This window comes from Salvelinus namaycush, chromosome 14, assembly GCF_016432855.1.
Source record: "Salvelinus namaycush isolate Seneca chromosome 14, SaNama_1.0, whole genome shotgun sequence".
NCBI classification, from domain to species: Eukaryota; Metazoa; Chordata; class Actinopteri; order Salmoniformes; family Salmonidae; genus Salvelinus; species Salvelinus namaycush.
In genome coordinates this window covers 16,692,577-16,699,873 of record NC_052320.1, presented here as the reverse complement: position 1 = coordinate 16,699,873, position 7,297 = coordinate 16,692,577, and positions in this window count along the sequence as shown.

Sequence of the window (7,297 nt, the reverse complement as noted above, 5' to 3'; positions counted from 1 at the left end):
AAATTCAATTGATTGGACATGATTTGGAAAGGCACACACCTGTCTATATAAGGTCCCACAGTTGACAGTGCATGTCAGAGCAAAAACCAAGCCATGAGGTTGAAGGAATTGTCTGTAGAGCTCAGAGACAGGATTGTTTTGAAGCGCAGATCTGGGGAAGGGTACCAAAAAATGGTAGCATTGAAGGTCCCCAAGAACACAGTGGCCATCATTCTTAAATGGAAGAAGTTTGGAACCACCAAGACTCTTCCTATAGCTGGCCGCCCAGCCAAACTGAGCAATCGGGGGAGAAGGGCCTTGGTCAGGGAGGTGACCAAGAACCTGATGGTCACTCTGACAGAGCTCAAGAGTTCCTCTGTGGAGATGGGAGAACCTTCCAGAAGGACAACCATCTCTGCAGCACTCCACCAATCAGGCCTTTATTGTAGAGTGGCCAGACGGAAGCCACTCCTTAGTAAAAGGCACATGACAGCCCGCTTGGAGTTTGCTAAAAGGCACCTAAAGGACTCAGACCATGAGAAACAAGATTATCTGGTCTGATGAAACCAAGAGTTACGTCTGGAGGAAACCTGGCACCATCCCTATGGTGAAGCATGGTGATGGCAGCATCATGCTGTGGGAACGTTTTTCAGTGACAGGGACTGGGAAACTAGTCAGGATTGAGGGAAAGATGAACGGAGCAAAGAACAAATCAAATCAAACAAATTTTATTTGTCACATACACATGGTTAGCAGATGTTAATGCGGGTGTAGCGAAATGCTTGTGCTTCTAGTTCCGACAATGCAGTAATAACCAACGAATAATCTAACCTAACAATTCCACAACAGCTACCTTATACACACAAGTGTAAAGGGATGAAGAATATGTACATAAAGATATATGAATGAGTGATGGTACAGAACGGCATAGGCAAGATGCAGTAGATGGTATCGAGTACAGTATATACATATGAGATGAGTAATGTAGGGTATGTAAACATTATATTAAGTGGCATTGTTTAAAGTGGCTAGTGATACATGTATTACATAAAGATGGCAAGATGCAGTAGATGGTATAGAGTACAGTATATACATATGATATGCGTAATGTAGGGTATGTAAAGATTATATTAAGTGGCATTGTTTAAAGTGGCTAGTGATATATTTTTTACATGTATGGCAGCAGCCACTCAATGTTAGTGGTGGCTGTTTAACAGTCTGATGGCCTTGAGATAGAAGCTGTTTTTCAGTCTCTCGGTCCGTGCTTTGATGCACCTGTACTGACCTCACCTTCTGGATGATAGCGGAGTGAACAGGCAGTGGCTCAGGTGGTTGTTGTCCTTGATGATCTTTATGGCCTTCCTGTGACATCGGGTGGTGTAGGTGTCCTGGAGGGCAGTTAGTTTGCCCCCGGTGATGCGTTGTGCAGACCTCACTACCCTCTGGAGAGCCTTATGGTTGTGGGCGGAGCAGTTGCCGTATCAGGTAGTGATACAGCCTGACAGGATGCTCTCGATTGTGCATCTGTAAAAGTTTGTGAGTGCTTTTGGTAACAAGTCGGATTTCTTCAGCCCCCTGAGGTTGAAGAGGTGCTGCTGCGCCTTCTTCACCACGCTGTCTGTGTGGGTGGATCAATTCAGTTTGTCCATGATGTGTACGCCGAGGAACTTAAAACTTGCTACCCTCTCCACTACTGTCCCGTCGATGTGGATAGGGGGGTGCTCCCTCTGCTGTTTCCTGAAGTCCACGATCATCTCCTTTGTTTTGTTGACGTTGAGTGTGAGGTTATTTTCCTGACACCACACTCCGAGGGCCCTCACCTCCTCCCTGTAGGCCGTCTCGTCGTTGTTGGTAATCAAGCCTACCACTGTAGTGTCATCTGCAAACTTGATGATTGAGTTGGAGGCGTGCATGGCCGCGCAGTCGTGGGTGAACAGGGAGTACAGGAGAGGGCTCAGAACGCACCCTTGTGGGGCCCCAGTGTTGAGGATCAGCGGGGTGGAGATGTTGTTACCTACCCTCACCACCTGGGGGCAGCCAGTCAGGAAGTCCAGTACCCAGTTGCACAGGGCGGGGTCGAGACTCAGGGTCTCGAGCTTGATGACGAGTTTGGAGGGTACTATGGTGTTAAATGCTGAGCTGTAGTCGATGAACAGCATTCTCACATAGGTATTCCTCTTGTCCAGATGGGTTAGGGCAGTGTGCAGTGTGGTTGCGATTGCGTCGTCTGTGGACCTATTGGGGCGGTAAGCAAATTGGAGTGGGTCTAGAGTGTCAGGTAGGGTGGAGGTGATATGGTCCTTGACTAGTCTCTCAAAGCACTTCATGATGACGGAAGTGAGTGCTACAGGGCGGTAGTCGTTTAGCTCAGTTACCTTAGCTTTCTTGTGAACAGGAACAATGGTGGCTCTCTTGAAGCATGTGGGAACAGCAGACTGGGATAAGGATTGATTGAATATGTCAGTTAACACACCAGCCAGCTGGTCTGTGCATGCTCTGAGGACGCGGCTGGGGATGCCGTCTGGGCCTGCAGCCTTGCGAGGGTTAACACGTTTAAATGTTTTACTCACATCGGCTGCAGTGAAGGAGAGTCCGCAGGTTTTGGTAGCGGGCCGTGTCAGTGGCACTGTATTGTCCTCAAAGCGAGCACAGAAGTTGTTTAGTCTGTCTGGGAGCAAGACATCCTGGTCCGCGACGGGGCTGGTTTTCTTTTTGTAATCCATGATTGACTGTAGACCCTGCCACATACCTCTTGTGTCTGAGCCGTTGAATTGCGACTCTACTTTGTCTCTATACTGACGCTTAGCTGGTTTGATTGCCTTGCGGAGGGAATAGCTACACTGTTTGTATTCGGTCATGTTTCCAGTCACCCTCCCTGGTTAAAAGCAGTGGTTCGTGCTTTCAGTTTCGCGCAAATGCTGCCATCAATCCACGGTTTCTGGTTGGGGAATGTTTTAATAGTTGCTGTGGGTACGACATCGCCAATGCACTTGCTAATGAACTCGCTCACCGAATCAGCGTATTCGTCAATGTTGTTGTGTGACGCAATGCGGAACATATCCCAATCCACGTGATCGAAGCAATCTTGAAGCGTGGAATCAGATTGGTCGGACCAGCGTTGAACAGACCTGAGAGCGGGAGCTTCCTGTTTTAGTTTCTGTCTATAGGCTGGAAGCAACAAAATGGAGTCGTGGTCCGCTTTTCCGAAAGGAGGGCGGGGGAGGGCCTTTTATGTGTCGCGGAAGTTAGAATAACAATGATCCAGGGTTTTACCAGCCCTGGTAGCACAATCGATATGCTGATAGAATTTAGGGAGTCTTGTTTTCAGATTAGCCTTGTTAAAATCCCCAGCTACAATGAATGCAGCCTCAGGATATGTGGTTTCCAGTTTACATAGAGTCAAATAAAGTTCATTCAGCTCCATCGATGTGTCTGCTTGGGGGGGAATATATGCGGCTGTGATTATAATCAAAGAGAATTCTCTTGGTAGATAATGCAGTCGACATTTGATTGTGAGGAATGTAAGTCAGGTGAACAGAAGGACTTGAGTTCCTGTATGTTGTTATGATCACACCACGTCTCGTTAATCTTAAGGCATACCCCCCCGCCCCTCTTCTTACCAGAAAGATGTTTATTTCTGTCAGCGCGATGCGTGAAGAAACCAGCTGGCTGTACCGACTCCGATAGCGTGTCTCGAGTGAGCCATGTTTCCGTGAAGCAAAGAACGTTACAGTCTCTGATGTCTCTCTGGAATGCTACCCGTGCTCGGATTTCATCAACCTTGTTGTCAAGAGACTGGACATTGGCGAGTAGTATGCTCGGGAGCGGTGCGCGATGTGCCCGTCGCCGGAGCCTGACCAGAAGACCGCTTCGTCTGCCCCTTTTACGGCGTCGTTGTATTGGTTCACCGGCTGGAATCCGATCCATTGTCCCGGGTGGTGGGCAAAACACAGGATCCGCTTCGGGAAAGTCGTATTCCTGGTCGTAATGATGGTGAGTTGACGTTGCTCTTATATCCAGTAGTTCCTCCCAAATGTATGTAATAAAACCTAAGATTACCTGGGGTACCAATGTAATAAATAACACGTAAAAAAACAAAATACTGCATAGTTTCCTAGGAATGTGAAGCGAGGCGGCCATCTCTGTCGGCGCCGGAAGAGATCCTTGATGAAAACCTGCTCCAGAGCCCTCAGGAATTCAGATTGGGGACGAAGGTTCACCTTCCAACGGGACAACGACCCTAAGCACACAGCCAAGACAACTTAGGAGTGGCTTCAGGACAGGTCTCTGAATATCCTTGAGTGGACCAGCCAAAGCCCGGACTTGAACACGATCGAACATCTCTGCAGAGACCTGAATATAGCTGTGCAGCGACGCTCCCCATCCAACCTGACACGGCTTGAGAGGATCTGCAGGGAAGCTTGTAGCGTCATACCCAAGAAGACTCAATGCTGTAATCGCTGCCAAAGGTGCTTCAACAAAGTACTGAGTAAAGGGTCTGAATACTTATGTAAATGTGCTATTTCAGTTAATTTTATATTTTTTATAAATTAGCAAACATTTCTAAAAAACTGTTTTTTCTTTGTTATTATGGGGTATTGTGTGTAGATTGATTATCATTTAAAAAAAAATCAATTTTAGAATAAGGCTGTAACGTAACAAAATGTGGAAAAAGTCAAGGGTCTGAATACTTTCCGAATGCATTGTAGCTGTCATGCCCTATAAATAGCTTCAATGAACTCTGGCCAACTCTGGCCATGCTCTGGTCACATACTTCTCACCTTGTACTGGAGCACAGCACGAGGTGACGACATATCAGGGTGAGGTGACATTATGCTCAAATTATCAACAAAACAGTGGCAGTGCAATCAAGTGATCGTTTTGAAAGGTACTGCACCAAAACAAATATTCACAGGAGGTTACATATAGTAACGATGTGTTACATGCAATGACTTGGGTGAAGCTGCTTTTACTACATACTACTTCTCACAAGTAAATGCATGCAGAATTTGTTCAGTTGTGCATACAGTGCCTGATGTAATCACAAAACAGCTATGGATTGTACAGTACACACAATACGTTCACAGTAAATAACCCCCCTCAATCAATAGTACAATGCTCTTAGGACATTATGTGGTATTCCTTTCATGATCATGTTTAATGCCTCTAGCGTGGACAGTAGCCAATCAATGACCTCTAAGAGACAGCCATGTTAGCAGCCATTGGGCTCCATAGAGAGGGGAAGAGTCGAGTAAGCAGCATTCAATCTAATGGCTCGTTGTTCCCACTAGTACCGGCTGCCGGCTGCACTCCCTCCCTCTTTCTGTACTGAGTGTCAATCAATCAACTTCTGCTGTGCCGGAGAGGCACCATCCACACCCTCCATCGTGAGAGAAAGCTTAAGTCGACCGACGGTCAGGACGTCAGTCTACTGCATTATTTAACACTGACTACAGGGCTGTGGATGGCTACATTACTACCAACTGTGATGTAGCCAGGTAGCCTACCAGTTTAAATAATTGTTATGTAATCTGTGATTCTACAGCAACATTACAAATCATATTTCTACACAGTGGAATGACTTGAGGCAAACGTGATACAGGAGACGTCCTACAAAACATACAGTACATTTGCTTATGTTGCAGGATATAAAAAACACTTGATTTAAGCATGTTCAATTTGATTTAAGCATATCCAATTTCCATACCAAATGCATTATATAGGATACATTTGTTGGGGTTGCAATTTTAACATAGTGATGGGAGGTATTTGAGTGCCAATGCATTTAGTATACTAAATATTTACAGCACTATACACACCCACGCTCCAAGAAATTCAGCTAACACACACAACCCAGGGGCACCAACTTCCCACACAGTACAATTCAAATACCAGGGAAGGGTATACCTTCCACTTGTAGGAAATCCCAAACAACACCAGTGAGAGGCCGCACCACGTTCACTCTCAGATCAAAGTAAAAGACATATATTCTCACATTCTGCACAGGGAAGTCATGCAGATAGTTGGATAGGATAGGGTTCAGGGTAGGAATTAGTTCCATACCTGGGCAGGCAGGCTTGCATGGTCCCAGGCTGCTGAAGGTCAGAGACCGGTGGAGAGAGACTGCAGTGAGAGAGGCCGGATACGATCCTGAGAGAGGGAGTGATTGGAAGAGAGAGAGGGAGCGATAACGGGGAATGGGGGAGGGACAGAAGAGTGGGACAGGGCGGGAGGGAGAGAGAGAAAGAGAGACTGTATCCTCCCCATCAGCTGGGCAAGGCGAGGCACAGTGCGTTCAATACAGACTCATAGGCGGGCCGCGGGGCACTCTGAGCCAATTGCGTCTCCAAGAGCCTGATGCAAGCAATGCAGTTTATACACCACACAGCACACAACAAGCATGTTCGATGGGATCAACATTAGCAAGTGCTGCGCAGATTTGCCAAACTTGATCACATTATGAGGGTAGAAGATGATTTGTAGATCAGTGATTCTGTGCTGGTCTTCAGGCCGATCTTCTCTAACATGCTGAAAATGTTCACATACAGCAGTATTACATACACACAATGGTTGCAGTCTTTACAAATGTAGAAATAATTGTATAACATGATACTAATCCATTGTGAATTCTCACGTTAACTTCCTGGGGCCTTACCCTTTAACGTGTAACAATGGAATAAAACATCATGGATGGGTGTGAACAAGTTAGACAATATTTCTGGTCAGTTGAATGATTTTCAAGTATGCAGTAGCTCATTAACTTAGCTTAATAGATCAAATAATAGCAAACCATAGTGTTTGGCAGTACCAAACCAGCAAATGCAGACACAGGCGTTTGCAACTATACACACACGTCTGTGTTTTTCAGGATTTCATCATGAGTCATTCCTTACATTAGTCCAAGGGCCACAGAACAAAAAAGGCCCCAGAAAAGGTGAGGTAATTTTATAAAGTTGCACATTAATTAAATATTATAAATAAAATGTACGATTTTGTAATCAAAACACATTTTGGGTAATTTCCCCTAGCAACATTATGAGGTTGCCATGTTACATCTTAGTTACAATTGTTACACACTTGTTTTTAGCCTAACCGGCGCCAGATGGCACTATTATTCCTTTGACATATATTTGTCATATTATGCATCCAACTTTAACCCAGCTGCCTATACACTCCCCGGCGGCCGCCTCGTACATTAAAAATCCTTCATTCAGGAAGCAGCATTAGCCACTAGCATGGTGGTGGAAAATTGGGTTTTATTGAGACAGTACGCATATTTTCCATGTCTTGTTAGGCCGGTGGGCCATTAAATCACACT